Source organism: Stomoxys calcitrans, chromosome 4 (genome assembly GCF_963082655.1).
Source record: "Stomoxys calcitrans chromosome 4, idStoCalc2.1, whole genome shotgun sequence".
In the NCBI taxonomy this organism is placed as follows: Eukaryota; Metazoa; Arthropoda; class Insecta; order Diptera; family Muscidae; genus Stomoxys; species Stomoxys calcitrans.
In genome coordinates, this window is record NC_081555.1 from 9,915,366 (window position 1) to 9,939,384 (window position 24,019).

General features: G+C 34.9%; 1 protein-coding gene across 6 annotated transcripts in view; it reads left to right on the top strand.

Moving 5' to 3' along the window:
• The window catches only part of LOC106081415 (PDF receptor), a 168,689-nt gene that overhangs the window by 24,642 nt on the left and 120,028 nt on the right, over positions 1-24,019 (top strand). For 2 of the 6 annotated variants that reach the window (XM_013243346.2, XM_059366289.1), the window contains exon 1: positions 21,219-21,662. The exons of 1 other annotated variant lie outside the window; for it this stretch is intronic. The gene's annotated coding sequence lies outside the window, so the exon portion shown is untranslated. Of the gene's footprint in view, positions 1-4,194; positions 4,271-4,334; positions 4,978-5,075; positions 5,203-21,218; positions 21,663-24,019 lie in introns of those variants that run through there. 3 more of the 6 variants (XM_013243344.2, XM_013243345.2, XM_013243342.2) reach the window with 3 other exon arrangements.

Genomic DNA, 24,019 nt, shown 5'->3' on the forward strand with positions numbered 1-24,019 from the left:
AAAAATAATTATAACAATTCTTTTTGGGGAAAAAATCAAATCTTTGTAGGCACCTTGTTATACAATACAATTCTATTAATTTATTGTTGGGGCTAAATGAATCATTATCCAATTACAAAGTCCATTGAAAGTACAACCACGAATAGTGAAATATGCCAAATACTAAATATCTCAATGCCACAATTACATAAAACCTTTTTTTTAGTCAAATAATCCTCTTAAGTGATATTTAAGCATGACCGTCTCCCTTGAGGCATGATTGTGTGATTGTTCAACTAAAAATCATTGCTTTTTGCCAGATTATTTTCTGAACAAGAATTGTATTCCTTGATTATTTTGCTATTTTTAGTAACAGTTTTTTATTGCATTAAACACACAGCATTCAATGCTCTTAACATTCACCTTTAGGAAATTTAATATCTATAAAAGTAAAGAAGGACTTTTAAGCTAGAAAAACAATTAACATCTTCACAATCAATATGTATGGCATTTTGTGTGTTTCTAAGAAACTCAGAGACCATCTTGGTATTATCCTTCATCATTATCAGGGCTTTGCGTATTTTCTTCTTATGACGTCTATAGCTATCCTTGTAGCATCCTTATTTGTTCGAGTTAAACAAAGCATACCTTTTAACAACCTGAATAGATGTTAAAGCATATGTGAACTTGTGCTTCATTTTGAAACCTTTGGAAACACTTTTTCACATTGCATGGATATCAATTGTTTGCCTAATGGATTTCATTAAAAAAATCTCTTCTATTGAGTAAGACACGTGTGGTAATTTTACAATAGCCATCAAACAGTACATTTAAATTTTATTTAAACGCTATTGGAAAGTGTAATTTGTTTGAGTTCTTAAACAAGTGAATTTTCTGTAGCTGGAAATTTTTATCAAAATTTTATTTCTAAAAAATATTTTGTAAGAAAATGCTACTATTTTATAAAAACGGAAATTTTCGTATTGGTACTTGGAACCAAATTTTAATACCATACTCGTTTTCTGGTCTACATTTGATATCCTTATTGGGCCCATCGGACCACTTTCGGATATGGGTGGTGTTTTAGGTGTAAGGGGGAGGGTCCGCCCCCACCCGATATTTAATTATTACATGTTTCCTTCCAGATAAACGTGCACAATCTATGAACATTTTAAGAAAATCGGTTCAGCCAAGTATTATATAGCCATAATGAGTCTAACGGCTTTTTGAGGGGTGGCGTGACCCCCTATACCTTGATCTGATTTTGTTTGCCAGATTCAAAATCTACTCCCGAATACCTTTCATTTGAGACCCACATTGATATGAACGTCCAATATGTCTGTTTGGGGAATTTTGGGGTTGGGGCGGCCCCATGGGTAATTAAACTCAAATTTTAATACCATATTCGTTATCTCTCATATACTTCTATTCTACTCTCCAATAACTTTCATTTGATACCTATATGGTCCCGATCGGCCCACTTTTGATTTTGGATAGTGTTTTTGTCATAAGGGGGAGGGTCCGTCCCCCTTCCGATACCGAAAAATTATATAGCCTATGTTTCCTTCCAGACCAACCTACACAATATGCGAAAAATTCGAGAAAATCGGTTTTGCCGTTTTTCAGGCTATACGGAACAAACAAACCGAGTTCCATATGTCCGTTATTGGATAATGTGCCCATTTTTGGCGTTTTCGTAGGGGTGGGGTGACCACCTATACTTCGACATGAATTTGTATGCCAGATTCGTTATCTATTCCCACATTCTTTTCATTTGATACCCACATTGTCCTTATCGGTCTACTTTTGATTTTGGGTGGTGTTTTTGGGGTAATGGTGGAGGGTTCGCCCCCTTCCGTTATCAAAAAATTATAAAGTCTATTCCTACTTCCTGACCATATGCGTAATCTACTCTCGAATACCTTTCATTTGAGTCCCATATTGTCATGATCGTCAAATAAACCTATTTGAAGTGGTTTAGGGGTTGGGGCGGCCGCCCAAGTACTTGGACCCAACTTTTATTATGAAATTCGTACTCTATTCTCGAATACATTGCATTTGAATCCTCTATTGTCTCAATCGGTTCACTTTTATTTTTGGGTAGTACTTTTAGGGTAAGGGGAAGGGTCGGCCCCCCTCCCGATATTAAAAAATTATATATCGCCTATGTTTCCTTTCAGACCAACCTACACAATCTGTGAAAATTTCAAGGTAGTCGGTTCAGCAGTTTTTGAGTTTATACGGAACAAACAAACAAACAAACCGACAAACAAATAAACATACAAACAAACAAACACAAAGTGAATCTTGTATATAAAAAATAGCTGGACAGAGCCCGGTCCGCTGCGCCCGCGTTCGTTTGTTAAAGTTAGGATATTAGATCTACTTCATTCTCTTGGTTTCTGTGGTGGATTGGTGTGGCCAAACACTTTGCCCCGAAAGGGCATATATACATATTGCTAAAGTCGGTATATGTGTGGTTCAGGGGTGCTGTTTTTGGGGCTGGGGGCCCCACTGACGCTTATGGTGACATTTTAATGCTAAGTTCCTAATATACTCCAAAATACCTTTCATTTGATACCCATATTGTCCCAGTCGGTAAGCATGTCCGTTCGGGTGGGTTTTGAGATGGGGCGTCCCCCCAGGTAAGGCAAAAGCGTCCAATTGGGTAGTGTTTTTAGGGGTGGGGGCCCCTCCGACACTTATGGTGATATTTTAATGTTAAGTTCCTACATAGTAGGGTATAACGCTTAAATACCTCTCATTTGATACCCATATTTTCCCAGTTGGTAAACATGTCCGTTCGGGTGGGTTTTGAGATGGGGCGTCCCCCCCCCAGGTAAGTTGACCCCAAAATTGTACACCAATTTAAATTCCTTTCATTTAATACCCATATTGCCCAAAGCGACAAATGTGTCCTATTGGGTGGTTTTTTTGGGGGTGGTATTTTTGAGGGTGGTGTTTTTGGGGGTGGGGGCCCCTCTGACGCTTATGGTGACATTTTAATGGTAAGTTCCTACTATTCTCTAAAATAACATTCATTTGATACCCGTATTGTCCCAGTCGGTAAACATGTCCGTTCGGGTGGGTTTTGAGATGGGGCGTCCCCCCAGGTAAGTTGACCTCAAAATTGTATACCAATTTAAATTCCTTTCATTTAATACCCATATTGCCCAAAGCGGCAACAGTGTCCTATTGGGTGGTATTTTTGGGGGTGGTATTTTTGAGGGTGGTATTTTTGAGGATGGTGTTTTTGGGGGTGGGGGCCCCTCCGACACTTATGGTGACATTTTAATGCTATGTTTCTACTATACTATTAAACACCTTTCATTTGATACCCACATTGTCCCAGTCGGTAAACATGTCCGTTCGGGTGGGTTCTGAGATGGGGGGTGGGAGGCCCTCCGACACTTATGGTGACATTTTAATGCTAAGTTCCTACCACTCCCTTCTAAATCGATGATTGGGGTAAGGGAAAAATATTTTTTCCAAAATGTTGGCAAAATTTTTTTTCTATAAAAATGTAAAAAATTTGTTTTATTAAACTTTCTACTTTTATTTCCTTATTTAAATATTTTTATGGACCTTCTTTGTTAGTGAAACCCATCCATTAAATATTTTTTATTCATAAGATGAACTTCTGGCGATCACAATATCAATTTAAAATTCCCATAAAAATGTTTACAATTAGCCAAATTTTAAAAATTCATTATTAAATTTCGTTTATCGTACCGAAATCCAATTAGGAAAAACCTGCTGCTGGCATGCATTCAAAATGAATCAAATAAGCGAATAAAATCTGGTGAAAAAAATGTGCAACGCTTGAATGATTTTTCCCTACGTTCTGCTTCATGGTATTGTCGTCCATGATTTGGGTGGGCAGGTTGGGTATGAATATCATTATCATTTTGCCAGCACAACCCTCTGACAGGTGTCAAGTGGCATTTAGTGTACAAGCGGTGGGTGGGCAAAAGGGGAGAATTTTAGATTTTTGATACTATTGTTTATTTTTGCTATGGATTTATGAGTTGCGCTTTTTTTCCGAATAATCTTCTCTTGTTTTGTTTTGCTCTCGCTCATGCTTTTGCATTCATCATTCAGTCTATTCAGATTTCGTGTAACAACAAAGAGCAAAAAAATTGGATAGTAATTTTTTTCCAATTTCAGCAGAATGAGTATTGGGTTTTATTTACTTTGGAAATAAATTAATGCGTTTTTTAGCTTTTTCCGATTTTTATGTTTTCCATATTGCTGTGATGTTTCAATTTCGTGTCTGTAGCTGAGGCTGCTGGTACTTTTTCTTAAAGCGTATTTCATTTATATATATTTTTTTAATTTTTTTTTTGTGCTTTGAGATGCGGCGTTTTATTTGCTCTGGGCACACAAACAATACTGCCTTTGCGGACGGACACATTACGGTTTTGCCACCTTCCACTTGGACTTTTCTTTGCTTGTTGGTACATTGCCGCCATTGTGTGTTGAGGTTTTTGGAAGATGTTGCGACTTTTATTTAGTCGCTTGATATCTTTCGTTGTGTAAAGTTTAGCGCAAAGTGACGATCATACTGCGAAGAAAAAGATAAGAAAGAACTTAACAGAAAAAAACAAGTGAAAAGAAAAAATCCCCTAGCATGAAAGGTTGATGTTGTTTTTTTTTTTTTTTTTTTTTTGCATAAAGAAGTGTGAAATGAAAAAAGTATGAGAATAAACTTTCATGTGGAATGAATCATAATTATGTGAAACAAAGTTTTGTTATTATTAAATAGCAAGAAAAATAGTTGGCAGCATAAGGAAATCCCACTCTAAGGATGGAAAAAAGTTGGCAATAATTGTATGCAATATAGCATTATTAGCAAACAAAATGGGAAAGTAAAAAAGTAGAGGAATATGTTCGTCTTGAAGACAGTTACTACACATAAAAGTTTAAAAAATAACATTTTGCGTGAAAATGATATAAACAGAGAATAAAAAAAAAAACAGTCTGCAGTGGTATAAAAAAGTAAGAAAATAATTTATGCATCTTTTTATTTAACTTTTGTTGTTTCAACGTCAAGCAAAAGAGTTTTAAAGTGTTGACAAATATTATTTATTCTTTAGTAAAAGTGTAATCTGGATGTACCAGCTTCTATATAAATTTTAAACATGAATTAGTTGAAGATTGAAGCTACATAATACATACTAAAAAAATATTGAAGAACCTTTACTTTATACTTTTGGTACTTGGGTGAGTGTACGCAATTTTAATTGTTCCATATATCATACGTATCATGTCCATTTAAATTATATAACTTATACGAAACAATGTTCAAACTTTTATTTTTATAAAAATTTTGTCACAATTTTGTTTTTTGTCTTGTTTTGTGCTACTTTATTTTGGTTGTTTCATTTTAGTGTTGGATTTTTTTTTGTCCAGCTAAAACCTATATAGGGTTTGTTTTGTTTCTATTCAAAATAGAAAGCAAAATAAAAACACTTTTTTTATTTTTTAAATTTTAGGCAAAATGTAGATGCGATTAATGCATAGGGCAGGCTACAGAGATCGCGATTTTGAAGCCAACCAAGCTTCATCATCAGTCTGCTTTGGCATCGTGTGTGTTGCCGATGCTAGATGTTCTTTCTGAGTTAGAGATATTGGCGGTTGATGGTTTACCTTTCTTACTGCGCTCGAAGAAAGTTGGCCTGATATGATCCAATGTTCGTCTCATGAAGATCGAATGTTTGTCTCATGAATTATCGTGTGGTGGAAGCATGACATCTTTTTTGGGGCGAAGCAGATGCAATGCAGATGCAGAAGCAATGCTTAAATCGCAACTACATTTTGCCTAAAACTTAAAAAAAGGTTTTTATTTTTGCTTTTTATTTTGAATAGAAAAAAAAATTTATATTGGTTTCAGCTGGACAAAAAAAATCCACCCATTTTTTTTTTTTTGGGTTTTGCACCCAATTGGTTATTACAGAGTGTTTTAGTCGAGCTGAATGACCAATCGAATCTGAGATACAAAAGAGGGATTATTTAAATGAGTTTTGAAGAAAAGAAGTTGCCAGTTTTTAGACACATATACCACACCACTGGTGGACGCGTTTCAATCATTGGTTAAAAAGTCAGTTGCAACACCATCGTGGATCATTTCCTACCGTCTGACTGACCTACAGTTCACATACAACCGTTTCTTCTTATGTTGTTAAGATCATTGCATAAAGATTATGTGAAATCTTTTCACTAGCAAGTTTCAGTGTGACGTAGACGAAAACAAGATTTTCTGAGCAACATCTCTTCAAATAAACTGGAATCCCCCTATTGTTGTTATTGTACATTCTTATTAATTTTTCGGTCAATGTGGCAAGCTCCGCTTACCCAAAGACAACTTTACCACCAAAGTGGTGGACTTTTATTAAGAAAAGAGGTTTCCCGCATATCCAAATTATTGTAAAGGGTGATTTTTTTGAGGTTAGGATTTTCATGCATTAGTATTTGACAGATCACGTGGGATTTCAGACATGGTGTCAAAGAGAAAGATGCTCAGTATGCTTTGACATTTCATCATGAATAGACTTACTAACGAGCAACGCTTGCAAATCATTTTCAGTGAATGGGCCCTAGAAAAGTTGGCAGAAAATCCGCTTTTTTATCGACAAATTTTGTTCAGCGATGAGGCTCATTTCTGGTTGAATGGCTACGTAAATAAGCAAAATTGCCGCATTTGGAGTGAAGAGCAACCAGAAGCCGTTCAAGAACTGCCCATGCATCCCGAAAAATGCACTGTTTGGTGTGGTTTGTACGCTGGTGGAATCATTGGACCGTATTTTTTCAAAGATGCTGTTGGACGCAACGTTACGGTGAATGAACACATTTCGAACCGAACACTGATTTTGGTAATAAAATTCAATGATTTGCAAGCGTTGCTCGTTAGTAAGTCTATTCATGATGAAATGTCAAAGCATACTGAGCATCTTTCTCTTTGACACCATGTCTGAAATCCCACGTGATCTGTCAAATACTAATGCATGAAAATCCTAACCTCAAAAAAATCACCCTTTAGTTAGTTTATGTTAGGTTGAAAAGAGTGTGCAGATATTAATCCGCCCCATGCCACTATGGGCATACACCTAAGCCAGTAATCAGCTTGTTGTGGGCTCTAAAAACTATAGAACTTAGTAATTCCGTGCTACTTATAAAATCCTTAATTGTTTTCAATACCACTCCCCTAAGTTGGTTCATGTCTGATATTGTGTCTCCACCTAAATATCGGTATCTGTTGGACGCGAAAGCCGGGCAAAAACAAAGGAAATGCTTCAGCGTCTCATCATCTTCTCCGCATGTCCTACACATGCTATCACTTGCCGCACCGATTTTACATAAGTGAGCTCGTAGTCCTATGTGTCCCGTTATGATACTAATATCTATACTGACCTCCTTCTTGCTTCCTTTCGGAAATAGACTCGTCTTCTCGCGACCGGATCCCCCCGTAGGGGGGATCCGGTCGCGACCGTTTCGTTGTATTGGAACAACGACCGTTTCGTTGTTCCACAATGTTGCATGCGCATTGGTCGTCCACTCCCTTAACTCGAACTGTGTCGACCCGAAAGGCTTCGGTTAACTGTCTGCCCTTTCATTTCCCCTTACTCCGTTATGGCCCGGCACCCAAACAAAGCGGGATTTGGCATCCTTTTAACACTGCAAGACTTTTCGTGACCTTACCGTCCTGGTTGTTATTGCCCTTTTGGCAATTTTACTGTCGGTAAAGATGTTCACAATCGACGTCCTCGCGTTAGCACCACACCACTTCACGCACGGATCACCGACTGCAGGACCGTATTATGGTCAGGCAGTCTAAAACAGATCTCAGTCCTTGGGTTCTCAATGTAGACCCCCAGGCCCACTCTCACCTCTAGCTTTGATCTATCCGTGTAACATGATCTTTCAAATGGTATTACTAGGGTTCCGTCAATCCAAGAGAGTGCCGCTGGTAGCAGTGCCCCGCACTCGACTTCAAGGTTCATCTCAGGTATACAATCGGAAACCTATGAACTACTCTTATTCTCTATTTAGGATCTTGGGCCCATTAAAGGCGCATTTATTGTCCGATTTCAACGAGCTTTGGGACAGTAAGTTATGATAGACCTCTCGACATCATTATTTAAGCTGTCATTTAGACCGATCTCTCGATTTAAGGTCTTGGGCTCATAAAAGTCGCATTAATTGTTCTCGACATCCCTGTTCAATACGGCCCAAATTGGTCCTGATTTGGATATAGCTTCCATATAGACCGATCTCTCGAGTTAAAGTTTTAGCACCATAAAAGGCGCATTTATTGTCAGATTTCGCCGAAATTTGTGACAGTCAGTTGTGTTAGGCTCTTCGATATCTTTCTGCAATTTGGCTTAGATCGGTTTAGGTTTGGATGTAGCTTCGATATAGACCGATCTCCCGATTTAAGGTTTTCAAAACATAAATAATGAACTTATGAACCGATTTTGCTGAAATTAGCCACAATGGGTTGCGTTAGGCCCCTCGACATATGTACCTAGTATAGTCCAGATCGGGCTATGTTTGGATATAGCTGCCATATGTACCAATCTTCCGATTTAAGTTTTGGGATATTAAAATCACGTTTATTAGGCTCCTCGACATTCGATTTCAATATGGTTTCGATCGGTGTGTATTTGTTTATAGCTGTCATATACATATACCGATCTCCCGATTTAGGTTCTTAATGTGGTACAATTGGTTGTGTTTGACCCTTACATAAATTTGTTGTGTTTGACCCATAAAAATACGAAATTTCAGCAAAATCGGACTAGGGAATCGAATGTCGGGCGTTAATGGGTTAAGCTCATTATATTTATGTCCCGATTTTTAATTTGACACAGTGTTGCATTGGGCCCCTCGACATCCGTTCTCAATTACCCATGGATATTTCATTAAGGAATAGGCTATACATCTCTTATATCAATGAGCACAGTCTGTAAAAAGTTAAGCCTTATAATAAGCGACCTCCTTTTCATGCCGCGTCTGAACTGCATGCCGCATAGAGGCACTATTTAGTAAAGAAGTTTTACCATAGCTGGAAGCCTAAAAATTGTAGCCATCATTAGTAAGGGCATAACCATCGCTGAAAAATTTTTCTGGTGTACACGCCGGGATCAGAACCTAGGCGTTCGGTCCAGATCGGACTACATTTGGATAAAACTGCCATATTTATCGATCTCACGATTTAAAGACGCATTCATTACTTCAGTTGGCTGAAATTTGGCAAAGTGGGTTGTGTTAGATCCCTCGGCATTCGTACCGATTTTGGTCCAGATCGAATCTTATTTAGATATAGCTACCGATCTTTTGATTTGAGTTCTTGGGAGTATAAAGGTCTCATTTACATCCCAATTTTGCGGAAATTTTAAACCTCAATAACCTTGCTGAGTTAGATCGATATCGATCCATATGTTAGGATTTAAGTTCTTGGGCCCATAAAAGGCTCATTTACTGCACGATTTTAGTGAAATTTGGAATAGTGAGTTGTAGCAGAACCCGGACTACCGAGCCTAGCTTAGTCCAGAGGGAACTATGTTAAGACATAACAGTTAAAAAAAAGGGCGATCCATAAAAGACGTATTTATGAAATTTGGAAAAGTGAGTTATGTTGGACGCCATGATGCCTTTTCCAAGTTAGGTCCAGGACAATATTTCTATAAAGCTACCATGGTTTTATGAATGGAGCAATTTTTTTTATTGGTTTTTAAAGAAATGTGGTTAATATATTTATCCAATGTCCGGTCCGACCGAACATTATTTCGGTTTACTTTTTTTTTAATTATTCATTTTCGAACCAATATTAATGCACCCGCTTTATAATACTACATACGAAAAATCAAAACTCAGGGACTCTAAGCGATAGAAAACATTGAACAATATTTTATGGTAGTTTCTTTCTAAAGTTCGATTGAAATGTGTTTATTCTAATTCTGATTGAATGCAACATGTTGTATGATTGATATTAATTTTAGGACCGTGATGCGTATAAGCATCATAAATACACTTAAATTACTCATGCGGCCACTTGCCCTTTAATATCTAGTTCATGATAATTATGATTTTATTGTAAATCTTTTTGAGTTTAAATCTTTATTCAATTTTAAGTCTTTGGCATAGACAATGATCATTTCATTAAATCAACCATAGACCATGAAATGTTAAACCAAATAATACATTTAAAATTTCTTTAAAAAAGCATAAAAGCCTAAGATTTTCTAGGCCTTCATGAGCTCAGTATTATTTCAATACTTATTTCAATTATATAGTTTTTTCATGTTTTCCCTACATGTTTATCTACAAACTACAACCATACATAGAATACAGCATCAGTGTAATTAAACAAGTAAAACAATAATAAACATAATCAACAACAATCAAAGCTTGTCAGACAAACAATGTGAATGAATATGATAAATACTGTAATTGTTTTGTGCTGCCGGCCTATGCTATACTACATAGTAAAAAGTGCAAATAATTATAAAATAAATATACCTCCAACTGTCTTTGTGTTTGGGATTGGTTTTTTGCCCCTCAATCCCTCTGAGTCTATTAAACTTTAAATTAAACAAATTATCCACACAAAAACAATACAAGATCGAGTAGAGCAAAAAAGTAACAGAAAAGAAGAAAAAGGCTGGCAAAAAATATGTTTACATGCTAGAAAAAAGAATTGCAATAACAATGGAAATTTGTTTACAAGTTGAATGAAAGAAAAAAATTCCTTATAAAAAAATGCATATCGCCATGCATATGCCATGCCTGATTTATGACAATGATGATGTATAAGTATGTGTCATATTTTTGAATACTTTTTTAGTTCTTGCTCTCACATTACAATTGACAAAGCAGAACTGTGAAAAATGTGATAACTACAGTGGCTATAAAAACTAGAAATGGGAAATAAATATTTGTGCATTATAGGAAAAACACTAATTTTAATTAATATAAAAAATTTATTTTTCATAATTTTTTTTTTTTTTTGAAAAATAATTGCAAATTTTGCCCATGAACATTCCACTAAGGAACAGGGGCCAACTTCTCACATATCAATGAGTGCAGTCTGATTCAAGTTTAAGCTCAACGATAAGGGGCCTCCCTTTTATAGCCGAGTCCGAACGTCGTGCCGCAGTGCGACACCTCTTTGGAGAGAAGTTTTACAGGGCATAGTACCTCACAAATGTTGCCAGCATTAAACGGGCAAAACCATCGCTGAAATTTTTTTCTTTTGGCCTCGCTAGGATTCGGACCCAGGCATTCATCGTCATAGGTGGACATGCTAATCTCTGCGCACCGTAGCGCGCGCCTTCACAAAATAATTGCATTTCTGAATATTTGTTAAACAAAATGAATAGGTATACGTATGAGTTATGGAAATAAGTAATAATTATACGCACCATGGTTCGTATAATTAATATCAATGATACAACATAGTGTACTATTATACACTGAAGGCAGTGCGCACATGCGCACGTGATTTCCAAACCCATGGGCTTATGTTCTTGAGTAATTTCTGCAAAATTTTTAAGGAAGAGAAAAACATTTCATTAAAGCAATTATTTTATCGTATGCAGCTTAAGCATTTTGTCCACTGTTCAATTTTCACCAGGCAATCCCATTAAAGCAATTCACAGCATCCCTGTGGTGAATCCATTTCACCAAGCCACATTGCACCATCGAATATTGTCTACTTTTGTATATGAGTATGAGTACGCATTTAAATGAAATAGCGCAACAATATGGTGGCAGTGCCATTCTTTGAGCTTATGATTCTCCATAACTTAACTGTGTATTTGTGAGTAGTCAACAAAAGCTTTGCATCTAAAAAGACACACACTTACATACCCACACAATTCAATTGAAAATGCACTCGTACGTTGAACACATTTGGGTATTGTTTATCACCATTCCCCTCACCACCATATGTCTGCCAGCTAGGTGATCCCCTATCACTTTCGCTCTATACTATAGTAGTAAAAATAATAATAATAATAATAATAACAACAATAGCCGTTCTTGCCAAACCCAACAACAATGAGATATCATAGTCTAGTGCTCTATTATGTTGAAAAACGAAAGAGAAGGTGCTGTTTGCTATGTGACGCTAACTTTAGTTCTTCCACTCATGTTGCAATAAGTTGCACTTGACATATTGACCGTTATAATGAACATAATACCCATGTTGGCATGTTGCAAAGCAGGAACAAATAATACAAAATCCAAATAATAGTAATTAAAGGATACAAGTGGGTGTTCATATATGTGGGAGATATTGCGTGGAAAATTATTTCACAGAAATATGTGGAAAATGAAGGAAACGTTCTTTGCTGTTTGAAAAATTTAATATTTTTTCCAAAAAAAAAATCAACAGAAGTAATTATTTTAAGAGAGAAAAGCTCTTTCAAATTAGAAAATAAGAGCCTTGTTTATCAACCTATGGATAGTACATACATATGGTGGAAATCAAAACAAAATGTTGAGTTTCAAATTAAAGCCAAATTGTATAACAATTGCGCCCTCTAGAGGCTCAAGGGGTTAAATCGAAATATGAGTATATATATGGGGTAGTTCGATCGATCATATTAAGCACAGTTGTGTGAAGTCGTAACGAAACACAGCTGAAAGCCATAAGTACATGCCATGTGCAAAATTTCAGTCAAATCGTGTGATAATTGTAGACGAGTTGGTAGTGTGCTCGGATCGTCAATACAGAGGTCGTGGATTCGATTTCCACCAAAGGCCTTTTCCTCTCGCTAATGTGGTATCGCAATGGACTTAAAATTGTATAAGTGTCCCACCAGAGGCCTTGTCCTGTCTCTAATGTGGTATCGCAATGGACTTAAAATTGTCAAAGACTCCCACTCTTACCTTACTTAACCACTGTCAAGCTATGTACAGATATGGACCCTACTAAGCACGGACTCTAGTCATTGCTTTGGTCACTCACCGAAATATAGATCAAACAAAGATTCTATCATATGAAAATGAAAGTGTTGCAATTTGTTTGTTTTTTTATATTGTTAGTATGTTACCTAAGGACTTAAAAACGACGGAACAGAGTGATGAATAAAGGGATCCCTATTTTTTGATATCTGCAGGGTATCAGACCAGTCCATTCTGACTAACATATATATGGGAGCTATATCTAAATCTGAACCGATTTCTATGAAATTAGCCAATAATGTTGAGACTTATAAGAGATTCACTTGCAATAATTTGGTAATTTGTTAACTGACTTGGACTAAAATTGGATTCAAAGGATTCCCTTATGACTGACTGAATTTTATAGAAATCGGTTCAGATTTAGATATAGCTCCCATATATATTTTCGCCCGAATTTGAATAAAACTCAATAATTTTGTAATATGTTAACCGATCTTCACTAAATTTCGCACGAATGTTTCTCTTATAACTCTTCTGATGACTAATGAATTTCATGAAAATTTGTTCAGTTTTAAATATAGCTCCCATCCCTGATTTTCACTCTTAAGGCCTTTGCTAACCCATTTATCGATCGATCTTCTCAAAAATTTCCACAACGAATTACTCTATGACTCTATGACAATATGTACGGATTTTGATCGAAATTCTACTTATAAAATTTAAGCAAATTTTAAATTGGACGACTTAGCCTTCATACCCAATCTGGTGTAGGGTACCAAAATGTCGGCTTCGCCCTACTTTAGCCCATCCTTACTTGATATTGGAGATATTTCAGAAACTTTATTATCGATCTAAACATTTATAACAGAACTGACTCGGAGATACTTGCCACCCGAAACTGTCGCTATTTCCCGTTCAATGTTGACTCCTAACTCTTCCAACATCGACGAATTGCTGCACGAATTTGCATCAATTCAATATTTTATATTATTTTGTAAAAAAATTATTTTTCAGCTGCAGGATTAAAAAATCCTTTAAACTGGGATTCTAACATACCAAAATATTCTACAAAAATGTGCGCCGCAAAATTCGACTATAGTCCCCTAAACACAACAAAAACCCAAAACTTAATATAAACACCGGAAATCAGTAAAACGGAAAACCTAATTCAGAAATAGAGTCGTAAGTTAAAGTATACGCACTCTATAGGCTTAAGAACTCAAATAAGGGAGCTATATCAGGTTATATACTGATTTGAACCATACTTTACGGAGTTTTTGATAGTCATAGCAAAAGTCATTGTGCAAAATTTCAGCCAAATCGGATGATAATCGCACTCTCTGGAGGCTCAAGATTTTAAATCGGGAGATCGGTTTATATGGCAGCTATATCAGCTTAAAACCCGATTTGAACCATATTTATGGTAGTTGTTGAGATTTTTAACAGATGTCATGATGCAAAACTTCAAACTAATCGGGTAATAATTGCGACCTTTGGATGATATACCTCTGTGCAAAGTTTTAGAGCTTTATGACAACTCTTAACTATTTTTGTCCAACGAAAAGGCAAGGGTCTTATGCGACCTTATCTTATGACGCCGCCAGAATGCAAACCGCACCACGCAGTTATTTTTTGTGGATAAAGTGTTGATTCGTGACATGATTATTCACCAATCCATTAAGCCGAAAATTATTACTATAATTTCGTACTTCAAGTGGCGGTCGACGACTTCGAATTTCGGTAGTAAATTTTTATAACTTGCAGACGTTTTTGTACTTTATAATGATGCAAATGTTAAGTTTCCTGAATAAATTGTTTAGTACCAAAGTCCTACTTGAGGTTTGTTTTGGCAGTGCGGTGGATTGGTTTATATGAGAGTTATAATAGGTGATGAATCTATTTGGAAAATATAGCGCGGTTGTTGGGTGACATAAGAAAATACTATGTGCGATATTTCGGTCAAACCGGATAATGATTGCATCCTCTAGAAGTTAAAAAAGTATAATGGAGAGATCGTTTTATATTGGAGACACAAATATTTAAACATAATAAATATCGAGGTATTGCAAACGGAAAACAAAGTTAGTGTACCTCCTCCTATTAGAGCTGGCAAAATATAGATGGTACTATCAATATTTAATTTTTTGTCTGAATATTAACTGATATTTTTCCTATCGATATCATCGGCAAAGTTGAATTTTTTGCAGAATTAAACAAAAATAATCTAGTATATAAGTCGATCTACCGTTCTATGATGTATCTCCAATATATATCAAAATATGGGAGCGCTTCGTCTTCATTTAACGTTATTTATAAAATGCCCTAAACAAAGCTTTACCTGACTGCTGATAACCTATATCATCACTTGAAATTTCCACCCCTAAAAAATTGTTCCACAGTGTAAAAAATACAAATTAAATAATCTTTTTTACTAGCATTTAAGATAAAAATTCATTAATATTAAGTTGTTTCCAAAGGAAATGTTTCCTTTAAAATAAGGCAAATGAAACATTTTTAATTTTAGCTCTTTATCTTAAGCTCAATTCATTAAAGATGCAACAAAATATTTGTTTTCAATGCATTGCGGCATATGCCACAAAATTTTCTTCCGATTAATTAAATAATAAATAAATTAAATTTTTTTTTCCATTCGCACATTTTAAAAATATCTCCAGTTATTAAATTATATGTCCTCTCATTTCTGTAGTGAGCAACCATAACAATAAATATTATTTATAGCCGTTTTTGTAAAAACTTGACCTAAAAAACTTAAAAAAGATTCCTTTTCGTTTATATATTAATGCTTCAATTAATGTCTGATAGTAACTAGCTGGGTTTTCAATTGATTGTCTCGTAGCACTTACACAAAAGCTTCACTAAATCCCCAAAATACTTTTGGAGTACCCCAAATAGTTTGGACATTTTCACCCAAACAACCTACATACACAAAAATCAAATGTCATGGATACATGGTAGCTTTCTACTCATACATTTAAGTGTAATTGAACACGTGGCTAAGTGCGACGACCATGTACTTGTGTATAGGTAATACACGCACTTATTTACACATACCTTAACATGTTATATTCCAAACCTATTGCTACAAATGCTTTTTATTTTGTCTCTTGTAAAATGTTATCATTCATACACTATCATATGATACTTGAAATGTGCAAGTGTAGAAATTAAGAGTGTATTAGGGAGAAAATGGGAGAAAAACTAGTTTTATTATATTTTTTAGAAAAATTGGTGGCTTTAAGAGAAAAAAAAATATTTTTAAAAAAAATTTGATTTTTAAGGGAAAAAAGTATTTTTTTTAATTAAAGCACACTTTCTATAAAAAAAAAAAAATTAAAAAAATATGTCAGCTGTATATTTTCTCCAAGTAATCAAAACCAAAAAAATAACTATACGAATCTTCCTTTCCTCTTTTTTTTCAACCTCCCTACATTATTATTATAATTATTGGAAGTATTTTCGTAGTGTCGCTTACATACAACCAAACAGATATATAAAGATGCGTTTGTATGTAGGATATTGATGTTCATACATTTGTATAATATCAATTTATTTCTGTTATTATTCCTTGTTTCCGCTCAACAACAATCAACGCTATGATAAAGGACACTATCCTAAGAACAGTATTTAAAATCAAAACAAATAAAGTAAACTAAAAGAATATTGTGAAGATTATTTTGAAAATTTAGATGTTTTGTAAATCTTGTATTCATAAAGTCATTATTAAACAAGTAAGAGCGTGCTAAGTTCGGACGGGACGCATTTGTCGAGTTCTTTGCGGGGTATCTCTTTTTAGTCAAACAAGGAATAATGGATAAGAATTGTTATGCTATTAGAGCTATAACAAGTTATAGTACGATTCAGACTATAAGTGAATTGAATGATGAAGACCATAGCAGATGTCATTTGATAATATTTCAGTCCATACGGATAAGAATTGGGCCTTGTAGCGGCTCAAGAAGCATAATCGGGAGATCGGTTTACATGCGAGCTGTGTCAGGCTGTAGATCTATTAAGACCATATTGGGCATGTATGCTGAAGGTCTTGGGAGAAGCCGTTGTAAAATCGAGTAAGAATTGCATCTAGAGGCTTAAGAAGTCAAGATTCCAAACTTGTTTATATGACTGCTAAATCAGGTTATGGACCGATTTGTACCATACTTGCCACAGTTGTTGGAAGTTATAACAAACAACTTCATGCAAAATTCCAGCCAAATCGGATGGGAATTGCGCCCTCTAGTGGCACAAGAAGTCAAGATCGGTATACATGGCAGCTATATCAGGTTATGTACCGAATTGAACCATACATAGCACAGTTGTTGGAAATCATACAAAATTACTTCGTGCACAAACTTAGCCAAATCGGATAAGAATTGCGCCTTCTAGTGGCTTAAGAATTCAAGATCCAATATCAGTTTATATGACAGCTATATCAGGTTATGGACCGATCGGAACCATACTTGGTACAATTGTTGGAAGTCACAACAAACAACGTCATACAAAATTCCATCCAAATCGGATGAGAATTGCACCCTCTAAAAGCTCTGGAAGTCAAGATCCAAGATCAGTTTATACGGCAGATATCAGGATATGCACCGATTTGAACCATACTTAGCATAGGTGTTGGATGTGATACCAAAACATCACGTCAGCCAAAACGGATAAGAATTGCGCCCTCCAGAAGCTCAAGAAGACAAGGCCCAAGATCGTTTAATATGACAACTATATCAAAACATAGACCGATGTGGCCCATTCACTCTCCCAACCGACCTACACTAATAAGAAGTATTTGTGAAAAATGTCCGACAGACGAATAGACGGACATACGGACGGTCATCGCTAGATCGTCTTAAAATGTCATGAGGATAAAGAATATATATATATTTTATAGGGTCTTAGATGCATATTTCGAGGTATTTCAAACGGAATGACGAAATTAGTATACCCCTTCCTATGTTGGAGGGTATAAAAAAGGTATTTAAACTCATGGCCCGACATGGGAAATTATTTGAAAATATGTGCAAGAGTAGGAAAAGTATGTTTTTAGAAAATTGGTAGAATCGTAGTGTAGGAGTATAACAATGTCACTTGCAACAATTTAAAAGATTAATTTCGAAAGGAATTCCCAACATGCAGAAGCAATTCCGAGTCCACTTCATTGAATTTCAAACCAAATATTGTTCTAATAAAAACACTCTTTCAATTTCTTTCCATGGATCCCTCGTTTGAGTTCTTTTTTCAATAGCGGTTTGTTATTTAATTTTCCTTTTTTTTTAATTTATATCGCCTCATAAAATTTTTCGTCAACACTGTTCAATATCCATAACAATAACAACAGCAATATTGGCGGACAGACAAAGTCACGTGGACCACAATACAATGACAACCATAACGAATGTATAGTAAGAAAATCAAAGACACAACATCAACAATCTTGCATTGCATTTTGTATATTTTTTTCTTCATATCCTTTTTCAACTCTTATTCTTATTGTTTGTGTTTTTTTTTATCCATTTTTTTCCACTTCCATTCCAAAAAGTGGCATGCGCGCGCAATTTGCATTAGTTAGGCTTTCATAGTAGTTGTTGTTCACATTGTTGTTTTTCATTTTATGTTTTTATATCCTGTTTCGCAAGCAAAGCCCACTCGAACCTATACACTTGCATAGTGACACATAAATAACGTAAACAAAGGCAAGGCATGCATTCATAATACAACAAAATTCTCAGTTCTCAGCACACGCGAAACTACAAGTAGGGCAAGTTTTGTTGAGTGTATTGAGAGTAACCCACACCCATTACTCAGTTACTCGCTCAGCTGTTGTTTTACATTTGCCGGTAATGGAAGTAGCCAAGATATTCATTAATACAGTTTAACTTCCGGAATACAGCTGTACACCATTATCCCTAACCATCTCCCTCTCTTCCACCTCACCCTACTTAAAATTGGTTCGTGTGCGACAGTTTGTAACTTCGTTTAAAATTAATTGAGGGCAGACGAATTTATTGGCGCGTTAAAGTGTAGTCTTAGTGTGATAGAGCGAGAGAGAGTAAAAGATAGTGAGAATGACAAATGAGAATAAGGCTTAAGAGTTGCCGTTGCGGCACTGATGAAAATAACATAAAATAAGACAAAAAAAAAAAAAATAAAATTAATAAAAAAATAAAATTAATAAAAAAAAATAAAATAATAAAAAAAAATAAAATAATCTAAAATAATAAAAAATAAAATAAAACCAGCAAGGAAGACCAAAATTCGGGCGGTGCCGACTGTATAATACCCTACACCTACCCTATAAGTACGATGTGGTAGCTACATCCAATTTTGATGGACCTAGGCGGATGTTTTCAAATGGGTTATCAAACAATCCGTGTCAAATTTCGAGCACATATGTTCAAACTGTAATAACTATGGTTGAGAAATTACAGCATTATTGTAAATTACCCGAAATCTGATGAACACATGTATTGGAGCTATATCCAATTCTGGACCGATTTCGAGCAAACTTCTCAGATAATGTTGAAGGCGCCGAGGAAAGCGTTGTGCAAAATTTTGGCAATATTGATAAATAATTGCGCTTGTAGTGACTCTAGAAGTGAAAATCGGGCCATATACATATATAACAGCTATATTTTATCTGGGCCGAATTCTATGAAATTCACCAGTGATGTTAGGAGTCATAAGAAAACCCTTTCTGCCAAACTTCGAGAGAATCGGTTAAAAAATTACCACTATAGTGCAATATTTCTCAAAATCGGATGAACATATATATGGGTGCTATACCTAAATCCGACCCGATTTCGAGCAAACTTCTCAGATACTGTGGCAGTCGTCGAAGAAAGCGTTTAGCAAAATGTTGGCAAGATGGGTCAATAAATGCGCTTTCTATGACTCTAGAAGTTAAAATCGGACGATATATATATATATATATATGGGAGCTATATCTAAATATGAAGCGATTTCACAAGTAATGTCGAGAGTCAAGAGAAAATCCTTCCTGAAAAATTTCGGGAGAATCGGTTAATAAATGACCATTTTTTTTGCAATATTACTTCAAATCGAACGAACATATAGATGGGAACTATACCTAAATCTGAACCGATTTCGAGCAAACTTTACAGACTTTGAGGAAGTCGTCGAGGAAAGGGTTGTACCAAGTTTTGGGAAAATTGGTCAATAAATGCGCTTGCAGTGGCTCAAGGAGTGAAAATATACAATATATAGATATATATGAGAGCTATATCTAAATCTGAACCGATTTCTATGAAATTCACCAGTAACGTCGAAAGTCGTAAGAAAATCCTTCCTGCCAAATTTCGGAATCGGTTAACAAATGATCATTTTATTGCATTATTACTTCAAACCGGACGAACATATATTTAGGAGCTATATCGAAATGTGAACCGATTTTTTCCGATTTCAATAAGCTTCGTCTACAGGCCGAAAAACATGTCCATACCAAATTTGAAGACGATCGGATGAAAATTGCGACCTGTAGTTTGTACACAAATCAACATGGACTGACAGAAGGACAGACGGACATAGCTAAATCGAATCAGAAAGTGATTCTGAGTCGATCGGTAAACTTATCAATGAGTCTACCTCTCTACCCTGTACCACAGTAGTGGTGCAAGGTACAATAAAAACCCTATTTTCACCCGGTGAACGAACTCTGCATACTCATTACATCTCTACATTTTAAGAAAATCGGTGCAGTAGATCTGACAAACAAGCAAACTCACAATCAAAACGCAACTCATTGACTATATCTACAAAAGGAATGTCGAGGCAACCCATGGCTATGGGTATAGAAATACTGCTATGGCAACACTATTTATAGGCTATCATTTCTTTAGCAGAAACATTAAAAACCACAAGGCACGTGTATTTGTTTGTTAGTAAAAATGTGCGAGTGAGTGCGGTTTTGGCTTTGGCGTTTAGCCACCATCCATCATTACTAAAGTGTTGTTGCCATTTTGGGTAAAGGAAGACACAATTTGGCTCTCTGTTGTTATTGTGCTTTTCAGTGAATCTCCTCTTAACAGTATTTTACATCTTTTGGCCAAATGCCAATTGCAAGCCATGAAGGGGCCCCATAGAAAGAGAGAGAGAGAGTGAGAATATAAGAGTGAGAGTATTCCAATTGCATTTTTATGTTTATTCTTTTTTGTTTAGTTTCAACTTTCTATCATTTTGCTTTAAGTGTCTTTTTTTTTATTTTGTTATTGTCATAGTTCTCTTCTCTACTATTGCCATCTTCATAAGCATCGTCATTCATCATCATCATCATCACCATCGTAGTCATCGTGTGCCATATACGATGGTGCTCTTGCCATGTTTGTCATTGCTCTATTGTAGCCTTTTAGAAACTTGTTGGTTTCGCATCCTTGTTCAAAATCTTACATCGCCTTACGCTCAGTTCATCTCGGTTCGTTGAACATAACGGTTACACTTGTAGTAAGTGCGGATACATATGGTGAATTTTCTGTTTAATTTTGAATTTAAATATTCATCTCAATATTTGCCCATTTTAAATGCTGAACTTTACATTTCATTAAAAACTCAAGAAACAGAAAAGCAAAATCATATAAGAAGACCTCAATAAAACGAAAACCAGTGTATCAAGTGAAGTGTTTTTTGAAGAAAGCAGAGAATTTAAATCAAAAATATATTATCAAAATATTTTAATTGAAAAAGAATTTAATTACAAAAACTTAATTCGTGAATACATCAATGGCTTATACTAAATACTAAAGGTAAAGAAATGTGCGAACAAATCTTAAATTGATGTTAGAAATAGATATAGAAAAATAAACAATAATTATGAAATTAATAAGATAATTATTTATTAAAATAAAAACATTTACGATCTTGGTTCCATTATAACTAAACATAGAGTATAAATGATATTTAGGGATCCTACAGCCGAAACAATAAAATAAATTTCAAAAATTAAAAAAATATTTTTAAAGTTTTTTATAGGAAGTAAAACAATATTTGCAAGTCCTTTGATAACTATTGACTGCACTTTTTAGTGGGCCAACTTTATCATTACAGGATTTTTTTTAATCTACAATAAGTTTGAAAGTAGTTTTATGTCCAATTTATTTTTTCCTGTTAAAAACGGCGTATGCTGATAAAAAAATTACTACATTTTTCAGTGGGCGAATTGTATCATTAAAGAAGTTTTTTATAATTCACCATAAGTTTCAAACTATTTTTATGCGCAATTAATTTTTTCCTGTTAAAAACTGGCAGATTCTTGTATCGTACTAATGAGATTCAATAATTAGAACAGAGTGAGAGAACGATTACACAGTGGAAAAGAATCTATCCTAGGAATAGAATCCATAGGAAAAATGTTCATTACTTAAGGTCTAAAAAGATTTTGCCACTAATTTCGATTAACATTACGTCGTCTCCATAGTTTCAAAGCAAAAACCGTTCAATGTGCTTTTTTGGCTATTCTTGTTGTTTATTTGTTTCATGTATACAGGGAAACCCAATTTTGGTCGATGTGGCTGCTTGTTAATTTGTTTTGTGAATTTGGAGTATTAGAACTAGTTTACAGTTAGTAACTCTTGTCAATGATGGATTTAGGCAAAGGAAACAGACTGATGCTATATATACCTAGTTTAGTAAGGCGTTCGATAAAGTCAATCATGGCCTACTTTTGTTTAAGCTCAAACAAGTGAACTAAAAGATTTGTTCACCATATTATACTCCATCTTTTCATAAATCCAAGAGAACTAAAAGATTTATTCACCATATTATATGATGTTGAGTAAATCTTTTAGTTCTATTGGATTTATGAAAAGATGGAGTAAACAATTTGATGATCCTTCAGTTACTAAGAGCATATATATATATATCTCTTGTCCGAAGAACAGTTGAATATGGATCCGTTATTTGGGATCCGGTTTATACTATTCACAGAAATAAAATTGAGTCAATACAGAAACAATTTCTACTATTTTACCTTCGTAATCGTGGTTGGAATAATCAAACACTTCCTTCCTCTACGTTTAGATTACATTTAATAATGCTCCCTACACTCAGTAGAGGCAGGAAATGTCGAACATCACTTTCATGTTTTACACAGGAATTTGAAGTCCGAATTTTTGTTGAGTCGGCTTAATATTAACGTTCCTTCAAGACCAACGAGAAATTTCCCACTGCTTAATATTCATTATCATCAAAGCGATTTTGCAAATAGTGATCCTTTTCGTCGTATTTGTATAGATTTTAATAGTTGCTCATTAAAAAGAAAATTATACTATATTTAAATCCTAGTTAAATATCAATGTTGTTTCTGTATATGTATATTTATATTTTTAGTCTGTAAGCATATATGGATCTATAGACTTAAGAATATATAAAAAAAACAGATAGGAAAATTAGTAAATATTCGTGATAATTGGATTACTTAAATCGACAAAGGGATAGTCGGTGTAGAAAGCAAAGGCGGAAGGACGAACATAGCTATTTCGAATTAGGAAGAATTTCTGAGACAAACCGCATATTTTACTACAGCCACAGTGGCGGCGTGAGGTACTGTTCATATTTTAACCAAAAATCCCATATAAATGTGTATGAATTACATGCTTAGACCTAAAATCTTCTCTTATAAATTTCTATATCGTTTAATGACAATCCATCATATCAGAACAGGTTATAGTTAATCGATAGCCTTAATATTTTTTATATTGCTCAATTGTATCAACAGCAAAAAAAAAAAATTAAGAATATGCGTTTCAAAAAAATTATTTTGTTTTTTGGGACGCTCAAATATGCCCATCGTTAAACTCAACCAATAAAATTGATATTTTAATTTATGAGTTATTTGAAATTCAATTTACATCGTTTCGAGTTACGTTGCCATTTCTTGAAACCTAAAACGACGTAAATCGAGGTATTACTGTATATTTTCGTTTTTTTCATTTGTTGTTTGAAACAAACATGTAAAAGGGTGTTAAGTTCGATTGTGCCAAATTTAATATACGCTCCATTATGGATCACATTTGTCAAGTTCTTGGTACGGTTATCTTTGAAGACAGAAACTTAAAAATTATAATGGGAGATCTTGACACGAAATCTCAATCTCTTTTCGTAC